Source organism: Globicephala melas, chromosome 5 (assembly GCF_963455315.2).
Source record: "Globicephala melas chromosome 5, mGloMel1.2, whole genome shotgun sequence".
Lineage (NCBI taxonomy): Eukaryota > Metazoa > Chordata > Mammalia > Artiodactyla > Delphinidae > Globicephala > Globicephala melas.
In genome coordinates, this window is record NC_083318.1 from 120,988,859 (window position 1) to 121,004,326 (window position 15,468).

General features: G+C 37.4%; 1 pseudogene; it reads right to left on the reverse strand.

The window, feature by feature from the left end:
* Positions 1-564: 564 nt before the first annotated feature.
* Positions 565-2,908, reverse strand: LOC115846427 (60 kDa heat shock protein, mitochondrial pseudogene; annotated as a pseudogene).
* Positions 2,909-15,468: the final 12,560 nt, after the last annotated feature.

Here is a 15,468-nt window from a genome sequence, read left to right on the forward strand (position 1 = left end):
GTGCTCCGCAATGCGAGAGGCCGCAACAGTGAGAGGCCCGCGTACCGCAAAAAAAAAAAAAAAGCCAGTTGAATCCAGAATTAACACATTACTACACACACACACACACACACACACACACACACACACACACACACACACACACACACACACACACACACACACACACACACACACACACACACACACACACACACACACACACACACACACACGTTTGTATATATATCATCACAAATCTGGATTTATCCCTGGAATACAAGGTTGCTTTAACATTAGATAATCCGTACATCCACCCACATAATAACACTCTATGACAATAATTTGAAGAAGAAAAATCATATAAATATCACAGTAGATGAAGATCAAATATTTAATAAAATTCAGTACGCTCTTTGTGATAATAAACAGCAAACTAGGAATTGAAGGAAATTTGCATAACTATAAATAGTATCTACCACATTTTGCAGCATACATAATATTTAATGGTGAAAACTTGGAATTTTTTTTAACTTTAAACAATTGTTATTTCACAAAGGTTGTTACATAATTGGATATTGGTCTACTCTGAACCCAATTATTCTTACTCTCCACAGAAAGGCTGCTTCTTAGCTTCTCATCTGTTGATGGCAATCACTAAAATCCTGATTTTGTCAGAATAGTAGTAAAAATGCCTCAGTTATTTAAGTTGAAAGCAGTACATTGGTACATGGCTCTTATACTCACTTACCAGGAATGTAACAGTGTCTTTATTCAAAAATACAAAATAAATTATCAGTAGGCATGGGCAATGACAGCAGTAAACCGTTCTATGTTGTCAGCTGAAACCAGTAACTGATGGTTATAGTGATTTTCTTAAACATCAGCCAGCCTTTTCTTCAGTCATCTCCTTCAGCAGACCTCTCTTAAAGTTACTGGTGAGGAACGCTGCCTCGGGCTTCCTCTCACAGCTCATTAATGATGGTAAAGCCCTATTCTAGGAATTAGAACATGCCGCCTCCCACAGCACTTCCCATTCCACCCATTCTGCCCATTCCAGGATCCTTCTCTTCTTTAGGAATTTCTGTGACTACAACTTCTGCTGTAGTTAACAGAGAGGCCACTCCAGCGGTATCCAGTAATGCAGTTCTTACAACCTTAGTTGGATCAATGATTCCTTTTTCCACCATATTCACAAAATCTCCAAGCATAGCATAATAACCAACTTCTGAAGACCTCTGCAAAATGTTCTCAACTATCAGTGATCCTTCAATACCTGCATTCTTAGCAGTGGTCATTGCAGGAATTTTGAGTGTTTTTAAAATAATTTCTATAGCAGTTTTTTGATCTTCATTAGCTGGAGTTATTGAATCCAAGGCTGGAAGGCACCGAAGCAGGACACAGCCCCCTCCCAAAACAATGCCTTCTTCAACAGCAGCTTGGGTAGCATTAAGGGCATCTGTACTTCTGTCTTTCTTTTCATTCACTTCAACCTCACTTGTCCCATCAAACTTTAGCACAGCAACACCATCTGAGAGTTTTGCCAGATGTTCATTCACTTTTTCCTTTCCATTTTCACTAGTTGTGATATCCAACTGCTCGAGGATTTCTTGAATATGCTTTTCAATTTGAGCCTTGTCACCTTATCCTTTCAAGAGCATGGCATCACCTTTGGTCACAATGACCTCTCCAACTTTTCCTAAGTCATGAGGCTGAACATCTTCAAGATTTAGAGTTAGTCCTTCTCCCAATACTGCACCGCCAGTAGCAATAGCCATGTCTTTGAGCTGGTTCTTTCTATTGTCACCAAAACCTGGAGCTTTGACTGCTAACGCCTGAAGACCAACTTTCAGCCTATTCAAAACAAGTGTGCTTAGAGCTTCTCCATCCACATCTTCAGCAATTATGACCCAGGGCTTACGGTGAGCGTTGGCAATTTCAAGAGCAGGAACAATGGACTGGACACTAGAAATTTTCTTTTCACTCGAAAGAACATAGGCAACTTGGATTTCACATTTCTGACCTTTTGATGTATTAATAAAGTATGAAGAGATATACCCTCTATCAAACTTCATGCCTTCAATAATTTCTAGTTCATCATTCAGTGTTTTCCCATCCTTTCCTGTGATAACGCCCTTTCTTCCAACCTTTTTCATCGCATCAGAAATGATGTTGCCAATTTCTTTGTCGCCATTTGCAGAAATCGTAGCAATCTGGGCGATCTCTTTCGGGGTTGTCACAGGTTTAGACTGCTTCTTAAGTTCAGCAAGTACAGCATCAACAGCTACCATCACACCTCTCCTGATTTCCACTGGATTAGCACCGTTGCTAACCTTCTCGAAGCCTTCCTTGGAGATAGAGCGTGCCAGTACAGTAGCAGTAGTGGTGTCATCCCCAGCCTCTCCGTTCGTGTTACTGGCAACATCTTGAACAAGTTTAGCGCCAACATTTTTAAAGTCAATGGACTTTGCAACAGTCCATCTTTTGTCACTTTGGGACTTCCCCAACTCAGTAATCACTGTCCTTCCCTTGGACCCCACAGTAACAGTTACAGCATCGGCTAAAAGGTCTACACCTTGAAGCCTTAAGGTCGGGCATCTGCACCAGATGTTACATCTTTGGCATAAGCCTGAGTGAGATTAGGAACCAGGGCCCTGGACACTGGCCTTATCTGGCGAAGGACTGCGGGCAATCAAAGCCTTTCTGTGAGGCAGTGGCACGGCGTGCAGGCGACAAGACAGGTCGTCGGCAGTGGGTGAGGGCGGAATTTTTTTTTAAGATCAGGAATAAGACAAGAACATTTGCTTTCAGTGATTATTTTTACGTTTTTTTCCAGAGGTTCTCGCCAATATAATATAAAAATGAAATAAAAAACTAAGGCATACAGAAAGATTAAAAAGGAGAGACTATAATTGTTCTTCTCAGACATTATGCATTGTATATTTTAAATATTAAATGTAGGTTAAAAAGTCTGTAAGATAGCAAGAAAGTTTAACAAAGTTATTTGATAAAAATCAAGATAAAAATGTAATTGCAAGTTTCTAATAGTGATGGGGTTGCTTGCATTGAACCAAGTCTTCTACTTGGAGCAATTATAAATTCTGAAGAAAAAAAAATTTTAACTATCTTTTGAACAGAGATGAAAAACAAAAATTTGGAGCAATCTCAAATTTTGAAAGAAGGGACCTTGCCTGGGGCAAATTAGCATTTATATGGCTTTCTGCCTAAGGAACTCCCTGATGCTCTCTTGGAGCATCTAGAACTAAATCAGAAAGGAGCAGCCTCACTGATCTACTGTCCTTAAAGGATCTGGCGTTCCTCAGATTTCAGGCCACCTGGCTATCCTAAAATCTCAGCTCTAGGATGGGTTTAAGAAAAATTATGATTCTGTAGTTTATCTAGAATTTTCTTGTTAGGGCAAAGGCACCACTCTTTCCCATTTTCTACAAACTCACATAGAAGCAGAATTCCCCTACCCCACCCACTCTTTTGCAAAGCCCTGCCCATGTTCCAGAAGGGCCAGCTCCCACTTGATGCCAGGTTTCAGGTGCTGGCAGAAAGACTGCCCCCAGATAGATACTTTTTAAATTTAATATCGTATTTTTCACATTGCCCACCATTACTCACAGTTGCGACCTCAGGATGAAGCTCCCTCAGCGTTGCCCTCTGAGCCACCGAGGGAAAACGGCGGGGCTGGTGTCTGTCCTGCCATGTTGCGGCGTGGAAGCCGCTAGAAGAGCCTTAGGGAGTTGCTGGGTACACTTCCCCCCGTTCCGCTTCTTAATCATCCAGCCCCAATCAACATTTGAGGAGCCTTTCTATTTTTTTAAATATTTATTTTATTTTATTTTATTTATTTATTTGGCTGTGCCGGGTCTTAGTTGCAGCAAGCAGGATCTTCATTGCCGCATGCAGGCTCTTGGTTGTGGTATGTGGGATCTAGTTCCCTGACCAGGGATCGAACCTGGGCCCCTGCTTTGGGAGCGTGGAGTCTTAGCCACTGGACCACCAGGGAAGTTCTGAGGAGCCTTTTTTAAACACTTAGGCCTGTTGGTTTCAGAAGGTATTTAAGTGGTGCTGCTACATTATGTTGCATGGCACAGGGGACTGTGAGGTCTTGTTATTTCCCCTCCTCCCACCCCTGCTCTCCATGGTGCATCCGTCTTGAGCAGAAGTCTGTATTTTCTTTTTAGAGTTATTATTTAGGTAGGGTTCATTCTTGTTCATTGCTATGAAGTATTTTGTTGTATGAATATATCGAATTTTACCCATTCTGGTTAAAGATGTGAGATAGACACACACACACACACACATACACACACACACACACTAGAGTATTACTCAGCCATAAAAAAGAATGAAATAATGCCATTTGCAGCAACATGGATGGACCTAGAAGTTACCATACTAAGTGAAGTAAGCCAGACAGCAAAAGATAAATACCATATGATATTACTTATATGTGGAATCTAAAATATGAGACAAATGAACCTATCTATGAAACAGACTCACAGACAGAGAACAGACTCGTGGTTGCCAAGGGGGAGGGGGGTGGGGAGGGATTAGGAGTTTGGGATTAGCAGATGCAAACTATTATATACAGAATAAACAGCAAAGTCTTACTGTATAGCACAGGGAACTATATTCAATATCCTATAATAAATCATAATGGAAAAGCAGATGAGAAAGAATATATATATGCATAACTGAATCACTTTGCTGTGCAGCAGAAATTAAGACAACATTGTAAATCAACTATACTTCAATAAAATGAATTTAAAAACATATTGCCCATTCTGTGTTTAATAGACATTTGGGTTGTTTCTGTTGGCTAATACAAAATAAAATAGTCAAGAATATTTTTGAAAAGGTCTTTTAATGCATTCTATTGACGGGAAATTGCTGGTCTTCAGGAATATGTATATTCAAGGTTAAGACATCATGCTAAATTCTTTTCCAAAGTCCTTATACCAATCCTTTTCCAACCTTGTATGATAAATCCAGTTATTCCACATCTCTCCATAACAAAGCTTTATGATACTTTATAAATTTAAACCATTCTGGTGAGTATAGAAGAGCCTCACAATTTGAATTTCCCTGATGATTAATGCGGTGAACAGTTTCATATGTGCAATGGCCACTTGGTTAGTCTAAACTTTTAAAGTGCCAGTAAACATCTCTCATCCATGTTTCTATTCATTTGTCTTTCTTTTTCTTACCAGTCATATTTGTTAGCAAATATCTTCTTCCACTCTTTGTGTCACTCTCTTAAAGGTATCTATTGATGAACAACATTTTAATGTAATGCTACTTATCAACATTTTTTTTGTGTCCTGTTTTTAAAATGTTTTTCTACACTCAAAATCCTCAAGAGATTTTCCCCTTCAAGAATGTCTTGGCTGTTTTTGGTCCTTTGCATTTCTTTGTAACTCTTGGGCTCAACTTGTTAAATTATATTTAAAAATATCTAATATTTTTATTAGCTGATTTGAAGAATTTTTTCCCTTTGATTTTCAGGAAATTTACCTATGATGCTTCCACATGTGATATTCTTTGTACTTAACCTGCTCTGGATCTGTTGTGATTCTTAAATATGTGGCTATAGATGTTTCATCACTTTTGCAAAAATGTCAGCATTTATCTCTTCAAATATTGATTCTTTCCCAATTTGCTCTCTGCTCCTAATAGAGATCAATTGCATATATGTTATAACTTTTCACTATGTGTTCATGTGTCTCTTATCTATGTTTTACCATATTTTTTCTCTTGGTGCTTCAGTTTGCCAGTCCTCCTTCATCCATGTTAATCAGCTTTAAACTCACCTACCGAGTCCTCAGATTTCATTATTTTATATTTTAGTTCTAAATTTTTCTTCGATTTCTTTTTGTGAATTTTAACTTTCTGGTAAAATTCTTTTCTTCCATTTTCCTAAATATCTTAATCACAGTTATTTTAAAGCCCCTGTAAGTAAACTCCAATACTATATGTATTTCCTGTGTGTTTATTTCTACTGTTTTTTTTTAATCTATTGGTTTCTGCTCATTAGAATGTATTTCTTGGTATCAATTTTATTTTTATACAGTTGAATATACAGTAGTTTTATTTAGTGTAGGATATTTTATATGAAAATTTCTAGAAATAATTTAAGGACCAGAATTATGGTATCTTTCTCTATAAAGGATTTAATTTTGCTTCTGTTCCTCTATTAAGGCATGTGGGGGCAGATTATACAGTCTGTACAAACCTGGGCTTCAGTTTTGTCAATTCTGTTCTATTATTGTGAGCAATCACTCATAAAGCACACCCATTCAATCATCCAATTAAAAGCTAAAGTCTGTACCAGGGCCCCTTCTCCTTGGAAACCTTCATACTCTAATTTTTTTCTCCTTCCCTCTCTTTCCACCCCGGTACTATGAGACTGCCTAAAGCTTTGCTTAGTTTCTTGGCCTCTTGGTCACCTTTCACCTGGTTTACCCTCTACTCTGCTTCTATTATACTCATCTTAGAATCTGGAAAGATGCTTAATATTTGGCAAAAAAGCTATGCCAGATGTTGGGCTAATTTCAGTCCCTCTCTTCTCTCTCAGATCTTAGCCTGTTAGGTTCTCATGACTTTCTGATTGCTTCCAGTTTCTATAGTTTTGTTTTGCCTGAGAAGCTTATTAGAGTAATAAGAACTTACACAACTGTAGGGGAATCTGGAAAACAAAGATCCAAAGGAAGAAATTGAAGAATCAGAGACAATTCACTAACTAGCGCTCCTGAAGCCAGGTGCTCCCATTTGCTGAAGTGAGAACACAAAGGGATGTTAGTGGAGAGGCCTATGGAAGGCCACTGCTTCTGGATCCGGTGTGGAGCTTAGGACCACGACTGATCATCAGGGCTAGCAATCATGAAGAGGAGTTAAATATAGTGGGGAAAAGAAAGGACAAGGTGGAAACCACGGACATCTCTGCATCTATTTCTCACCACGTCAAAAATCATAATAAACTTAAAAGCAAGATGCCAGCTGCTTCACTTCTACCTTCCAAATCTCATACAACTTTCAGTTTGGCCAACTCTAAACTGGAACCATACAGAGAAAGGGATTCTGGGAAACATAGGTCTAACCTAGCCAAGTTGACATGGTACAAAACCATTAGAGATATGACAAAACTTTCACCCACAGGGAAACCACATAGCCAGTAAACATGCTGAAAGATGCTAAACTTCACATTTATTCAGAAAAATGCAACTTGAAAACACAAACAGTTTCACATGCCTCTCATTGGGTAAAATTAAAAGTGTTAATGAAGATCATATAATCCTGGCAGAGTGGAAATTGGTTCAACCACATTAACAAGCAATTTGGAATATCAAAGAAAATTGAAGACGTGCATACCTTTTAACCCAGTGATTCTACTACTAGATATACACTATTCACACATGTATACAAAGAGAAGCTTACCAAAATGCTCATAGCAGCATTGGTTTTAACAGAAAAAGAAATAAAGGAAGAAAATTAAATGTCTGTTAGTGGGATTCTAGACAAACATTTATTTGTTCATATAACAAAAAAGACTATACAGTAGTTAAAATGAAAAACTTAAAACTAAATGTATGAACATGAGTGAATCTTAGAAACAATATTGAAAAGCAAGCTGCTAAAGAATATATAGTGTAATAGCATTTCTATATTTTTTTAATATGCAAAATAACACTAGTACATATATTTATGGAATTCATGTATATGCAGTAGAAATATAAAGCATTCCAAAGAGTGAGATCAAATTCAGAGGTGTGAAATAAGAGGGAGTTCACGGGAGGCTTCCATCGTATATGTGATGATTTATTTCTTGTGCTTGGTGTTGGCTGCATGGATGCTTGTTTTATTCTCTCAATGATGCTTGTTTTATTCTCTCAATGCTTTTTTCTCTCCAAATTTATTTATCACTGAAAAAAGAAACTTGATCTTGCCACGTATATTTCATCCCACCTGCCTATGAGTGAGTTATTATTACCTACTCACTCCACAGGCCAGAGAATCTTCCAAACCTTAATTATTTTCCCTGTTTATTTAAAGTTTTTTCTCTCTCTTTATATAAAATTAACCATAGTTGTTAGATATTTTTTAAGGCATGAGCTCTGTTCTTTTTTTAATTCGATAATACTATCTCTGACTTTTACATTATTAAATAAATTTAGATATGTTTGATATATTTTTCTCTACTCAGTCTCTACTCAGTCTTATTTTGGAATTGATTTAAATAGAAAAATAAAGGGGCATTTACTGAAAAGAATTTAGAGGATTTATACCTTTCGTTAAAAAATTGAGAACACTTGCTCACTGGAATTCTAGGTGGTGATCTGGAAGGCAGAGCAATCTGGTAGGGCTGCTCCATTGGGGAAAGGGGGCTATGACATAGAAGGAGAAACAAACGAGGCATCCAGGCTTTGGAATCTAATAGAATGGAAGGGAAGAAACAAAAGGAGGAAGCAAGATGGGAGAATGTTGTGGATTGTGTGAAATGGTCCTCCCTCACAACCCCTCAAACAGTAGATTCTAATATAATTTTTTAAAGAGTTGTTATGGACTGAATGTTTGTGTCTTCCAAAATTTAAATGTTGAAATCCTAAGCCCCAATGTGATGATATTAGGAAGTGGGGGCTTTGGGAGGTAATTAGGTCATGAGGGTGGAGCCCTCATGAATGAGATTAGTGCCTCTATAAGATGACACAGTAGACCTTGCTCCCTCTTTGCTCTCTATCATGTGAGGATATAATAAGACAACCATTTGCAAACCAGGAAGCAGTCCCTCACCAGACACTGGATCTGCTAGCACCTTGAACTTGGACTTGCCAGCCTCCAGAACTGTGAGAAATAAATTGTTGTTTAAGCCAGCCAGTCTATAGTATTCTGTTGTAGCAGCCTGAACTAAGACAAGAGTGAATTCTCCTCAAGAGTGAACATATTCATTCTTTCAGTCATTCATTTATGTGAAATTAGTGAACATCTACTATGTGCCCAGCATTGTAGGAGGTGCTAGAAATACAGAAATAATTATTTGCCCTTTGAGTATTTAGTGGGAAAGGCATACAATTACAATCATTGTGGAAAAGACTGTATGTTACGTGATATGGTAATATAGGCCATCCACATGCCTCTAGGTGAGGTGCTGAGGAAAGAGGCCCTCATCTGGAGATGGGAAACTTTATTTTCAGGTTGTATATCTTTTATATATTTCCTATTTATCAGTTTCCCTCTTTTATAAATGAGGATAATTTCCGTATCCACCTTACAGAATATTATGAGAGTTTAATTACATAATTCAGGTAAAGTGATTAGTGAGTTGTCAATAAACATTAGATTTTTAAAAAAAAATTAATAAGTGGACTATATATTTTAGTGGTTAGGAGTTTGGTTTTTTCTTTTTTTTTTTTTTTTTTCCGGTACGCGGGCCTTTCACTGCTGTGGTCTCTTCCATTGTGGAGCACAGGCTCTGGACGCGCAGGCTCAGCGGCCATGGCTCATGGGCCCAGCTGCTCCAGGGCATGTGGGATCTTCCCGGACCGGGGCACGAACCCGTGTCCCCTGCATCGGCAGGTGGAGTCTCAACCACTGCGCCACCAGGGAAGCCCAGGAGTTTGTTTTTTTGAGTTGAACAGATTAGTTTTGAATATCAGCTTTGCCATTTACTATCTGTGTGTCCTCAGGATATACCTTAATCTTTAAGTATACCTTCACTTATAAGATGAGAATTATGACTGTTCCTTTTTTGGTTTGCTGAGATGATACAATTTTAAAATGCATGTAAAGTGCTTATTAAAGTGCCAATCTATTTTTCAGTGCTTAATGAATGCTAGCTATTTTAAAATAAAGGATCAAAGATACCACCAAAGCCTTCATAAGCATATAAAATGGTATACATATGCATCATATTACATCATATTACAGAACAGACTTGGCCAGGTATCTTAGAGGTAGAGCCTAAGACAGGGATTCTTTTTTTTTTTTTTTTTAACTCAAATTAATTTAAAATTCAACAAATCAACCAAATAAATTAAAAACTCAACACAAACTCTTCATTATCATTTAGGTATCTAAATGTACTACTTCATCAAATCATCCTTTTTTTTTTTTCATCAAATCATTCTGGATTATAAACATGACAGTAATAGTTTATACATATGAGTTTCGTTCACATCAAGATGTAAAATGTTTAGCTCATTAATCTTATACCACTGTGAGGAAAATTGAAAAAATGATGACAGCCTCATCAGTAAGTATAAACACACTAGAATATTATTTTCTAAACTGGGTCACAGGTCTTTGGTCAGAGACCGGGTTCAAAAAAAAAAAGACCGGGTTCAAGTTGTTTGTCTTCCTGCAAGGACATTGAAAACATCTCGAGTAATCCTTATAATGTGGACTTCTTCAGCCTAGGGATGTCGACAGGTAAAGATGATACATTAATACCCATTTTATATTGGATTAGTCCATCTCAGGTCCCATTCTGAGATTCTTTCCTCCCCGTATTGCTTAGAGGTTTTATCCCAGTGGTGGTGTCTACTGCAACAAAGCTGTAGCTCTACCATCTTCATTCATTCACTCAGCCTTTCATTCATTCACATATTCATTGGTTTTTAAAATATTTATAATTATCTTTAACATCTTTATTGGAGTATAATTGCTTTACAATGGTGTGTTAGTTTCTGCTTTATAACAGAGTGAATCAGGTATACATATACATATATCCCCATATCTCTTCCCTCTTTTGTCTCCCTCCCTCCCACCCTCCCTATCCCACCCCTCTAGGTGGTCACAAAGCACAGAGCTGATCTCCCAAGACAGGGATTCTTGTTCCAGTGATTTATTGAGGAAGTCCTCTCAGGAGAGGAGAGGGAGGGAAACAGGATAAGGGAGTGGAACAAACTAATGAATAATGTAGTCCTAGTTAGACACTAGCTTCAATCTGATCCCTTGGGAGAAATTTCAAAGCACAAATTGCACCACAGAGTTAGTTCCACTTTATGGCAAGTGGACCAGCCACTGTACTGCTGTGTCAGTCTGTCACTGATCGACTTCTTGAGGGAAGGGAGGGGGGAGTCAGCCTTCTAGGAAAGAAGTTCCTTGTTGGAACTTCTGGAAAAGGGACAATGGTGAATTATTATTAGTCAACAATCCAGCAACAAGGTGATGGATACAAATGGATAAAGGCAAATTTAGTGGGACACCAACAGCATGCACTACACAGCAGAGGGGAAAAGATAGGTTAAAGGTCTAGATGTACTATTGTTAATGAAATAGTTTAAAGTTTAGCTTCCTGGAAGTCAAAGAAAATAGGGTTTTAAAGTTTTTCTGGATTTATAAAAGTAATATGATGTCTCCTGTTTGGCTCTCTGGAGCCATTCTGCATCTTTCTTGCTTTGGGCTATATCTCCTGGAAGCTGGAATGTGTAAACTGCATCAAATCTTCTTTTGATATTTGGCTTTTGATGGGGTCAGGCCCATAGGACTACTGGAAGGAGAAAATGAGCAAGGAGAACTCCATGCCTGTGGGGTTTATGTGAGCTGGCTGTGTGCCTGCACTGGTCACAGAACCTTCAGGGAGCCCACTCTCTTTTTGTCTTTTTAGGTAGAAGAGTGGTAATAATGCTTTCTGTTGCTGTCTTTACACTAGAACACACATACTGCCTACATCACTGTAAAGAGTTTCCTGGGAATTCTTTGGCGGTTCAGTGGTTCCTACTCCATGTTTTCATTGCCGAGGGGGGAAAAAAAGAGTTTCCTTCTTAAACTTTCTTCAAAGTACTCAAATTAAGTTTGCTACTTGTTTCCTGACTAATATACGTGGTATATCATTTAATTACAAAAATGACTATCTTCCTTACACTAAATTCTAGACACAATTTATTACCTGAATATATTCTGACTTAAAATACATTGAATATAATAGACTGAATATGTAGCCATTTTTCTGGAGACCTTTCATAGTGTTGAACTAATACTGAATTGTAATTCATCAAAGTTATTACTATAGAAAATTAAAATAATATATCCCAGGAAATTGGTACATTCACCTAGCCTTATTACATACGCCTATATGCAAATGAAATCAGCCTGAAGACTTTGGCTTTCCCAGCAAATCAATCAAATTCCAAGTCAGTTAATTCTTCCTTTAAAGTACACATGGTTACCAAAAATTTTCAAACATCTAGTTTTTTAAAATCTAAGGATATATGTACAATGTCTCTTCCTCAAAAATATTAAGCCATACTGACAGAAATTAAATTCCTAGATAAATGAAGAATTATACCATGTTCATGGATTGGAGGACTAAATATTATAAAGATTTAAACAAAAATTAATTTAAAAATTGAGTGCAATCCTAATTAAATTTTCTATGGATTTTTGTAGAAATATATACTGAAATGCAAATAACCAAGGCAACCTTGAAGAGAAACACATAGGGGCGACCTGTTCTATTCAATGTCAAAATAATTTTGAGGGGCTTCCCTGGTGGCGCGGTGGTTGAGAGTCCGCATGCCGATGCAGGGGACACGGGTTCGTGCCCCGGTCCGGGAAGATCCCATATGCCGCGGAGCAGCTGGGCCCGTGAGCCATGGCCGCTGAGCCTGCGTGTCCGGAGCCTGTGCTCCGCAACGGGAGAGGCCACAACAGTGAGAGGCCCGCATACCACACACACACAATAATAATAATAATAATAATAATATTATTATTATTATTTTGAATTTCTAATTCGATGTCAAAAGAGCTACAACAAAAAAGTGCGGTATCGGTGCAAGGACGGATGAATAGACTAATGGATCAGAATACAGTGTGCAGAAACAGACCTGAATGAATATGAATACTTGATTTATGTCTAATGTGGCGCTGCATAACAGTGGCAAAAGGGCAGTCTTTTCAATAAATAGTGTTGTGTTAGTTGTATATCCATATGGAAAAAACAAAGCTCAACTACCATCTCACACAACAAATAAAAGTCAATTCTAGAGGGGTATAGAACAAAATGTGAAATGTAAAAGAAGAAAGTATCTAGAAGATAACAAAGAAAATATCTTTATAACTGTGGGATAAACAAAGATTTCTGAAAACATAAAATATGCTGACCGTCAGGGAAAAGATTGACAAAATTGGACTAGCCCAAATTAAGAATTTCTCTTTATCAAAAGACACCATCAAGAGAGCAAAAAGTAAGTTACAGAGGGAGAGAAGATACAACCAACAGAAGAGTGATATTCAAAATATAGACAGAGGTTCTAAAAATCAGTAAGAAAAAGACAAGGTGATAGTAACATGGCAAAAGACTTGAAAAGTCACATGAAAAGGTGCTCAACATCATTAGATATCAGGGAAATGGAAGGTAAAAACATAACTTCCGTAGTTGTGTAATGGTATGCCACGAGAACAGTAAAAGCGAAAACAAAAACCAAAAAAGTCAAGAGTTGGTGAGAATATGGAGCAATGAGTTACTATAAATTGCTGGGGAGCAGAGTGTAAGTTGTTATTGCACTTTGGAAAGCTGTTTATCAGTATTTACTCAAGTTAATCATAAACATACTTCATAATCCCACAATTTAACTGCTATCTTTTATACCCAGAAGAAATGCACACATGTGCACCAAATGAAAATTTCAGTAATATTCACTGCAGCATTATTGCTAATAGTCCCAAACTGGCAATAACCAAAATGTTCATCAACAATAAAATATTTAAATAAGTATACATACATGGTAATACTATTCAGCAATGAAAATTTTAAAAACACTGTTACACACACAAAAAACAGGTAAGTTGAGTGAAAGAAGGCAGAAACATCATGCTAATATTGTTTGATTCCATTTGCGTAAACTTTAAACTGGCAAAGAACTTATCCATGGTATTGTAAACCCTAAGATTGGTTACCTTTAGGAAGAAGGAAGGGATTAATAATTGGGAAGGTGTCCAAGATGGAGAGTGGTGTTTCTGGGCTGCTGGTAATGTTCTATTTCTTGCATCTGTCATGGTTACACAAGTGTATTTACTTTACAATAATTATTAAACTGTACACTTTTCCACTTATCTGTTAGTATGTTATACATCAATAGATTTTTTAAAATTATACAGACTCAAACAGAGGATTTTTTAAAATTATACAGACTCAAACAACAAGTTGTAGTGGTCAATTTTAAAGCTTTTGTGGTAGCAACTTGGACTAGAAAGACTCTCTAGAAAATCTCAGCATTTTGACAATGTTCCTGCTTAGTGATGTGTATATATTTGTGTGTTATCCAATATATTATTTATGTGTTATACAATATAGTTTCTATATTACTTTAATGTATCTACTCATAAGTAAAAGAGAAAAGGAAAGGAAATGGGTATTGTGGAGCATATACACTATGTAAGGCACAATGACAGGTGCTTTATACTTTTAAAAAAAAATCCTCAGAATACCATGGTAGTTATTATTGTTCACATTTTTCAGGTTAAGAAGTTGAGACTCATAAATGCTAAGAAACCTGCCTAAGGTCATATATCTGAAGGCTATATATCCAGGGACATAGCTAATAAATGTCAGAGTCTGACTTCATATCAGATTGTTTAACTCCATAGATTGTATACACTGGACATGGGAAAGATCTGAAATTCACTGTCTGGCTTTACTGTCAAAAGCCCTGAACTTATGCCATAACGCCATCATTTACTCCTGTAGAACCCTGGAGCAAGATACTTGACCATTCTGAGCCTGGGTTTCCTTATTTCTAAAATAGAAAACTGGAGATGTTGGCGCTCCCCCCAGATCCTCTTGACCATCCAGAACACCCATCCCCTACCTGCTATGAGTATTGATTGACAATGACCCCCTTCTCCAGAGAACTGCCCCCAGAGTATTGGTCATACAGGAACCTCCACCTGTCCCCGGAGATCTTGACCAATGCCTGACGGGTAAAATAGGTCAACCTCTTGCAACAACGGGGTCCAACTCTGTGGAGCAGTTTGTGCTCAAAGCTTTTCAGTGGGAATAGGCTGAAGCTTAATGACATGAACCTCCATTGAAACCGCCTTCTTGCTTAGTTTGTATTTCCCATTCTGTCCCACTTCCCTCATGCCCCCTTCTCCTGAGGGCACTTTTTCTTTTTTTTTTTTTTTAACATCTTTATTGGAGTATAATTGCTTTACAATGGTGTGTTAGTTTCTGCTTTATAACAAAGTGAATCAGTTATACATATGTTCCCATATCTCTTCCCTCTGAGGGTACTTTTTCAATAAATCATTTGAAAAGAATCACCATCTCAGTCTTTGCTTTTAGATGACTTAAGATAAAAATATCCACTAAAATAGTATGAGAATAAAGTGAAATAAATATATAGGAACTATTTTAACTGTAGAGTACTATAAAAGTTCTATATGATTATGCAGAATTATAAAACAAGTCAAGTTCATTACTTTTATACCTTTTCCCTTGAGTATTAAAAACTATCACCTTTTAGACTTAGTATACTTGCA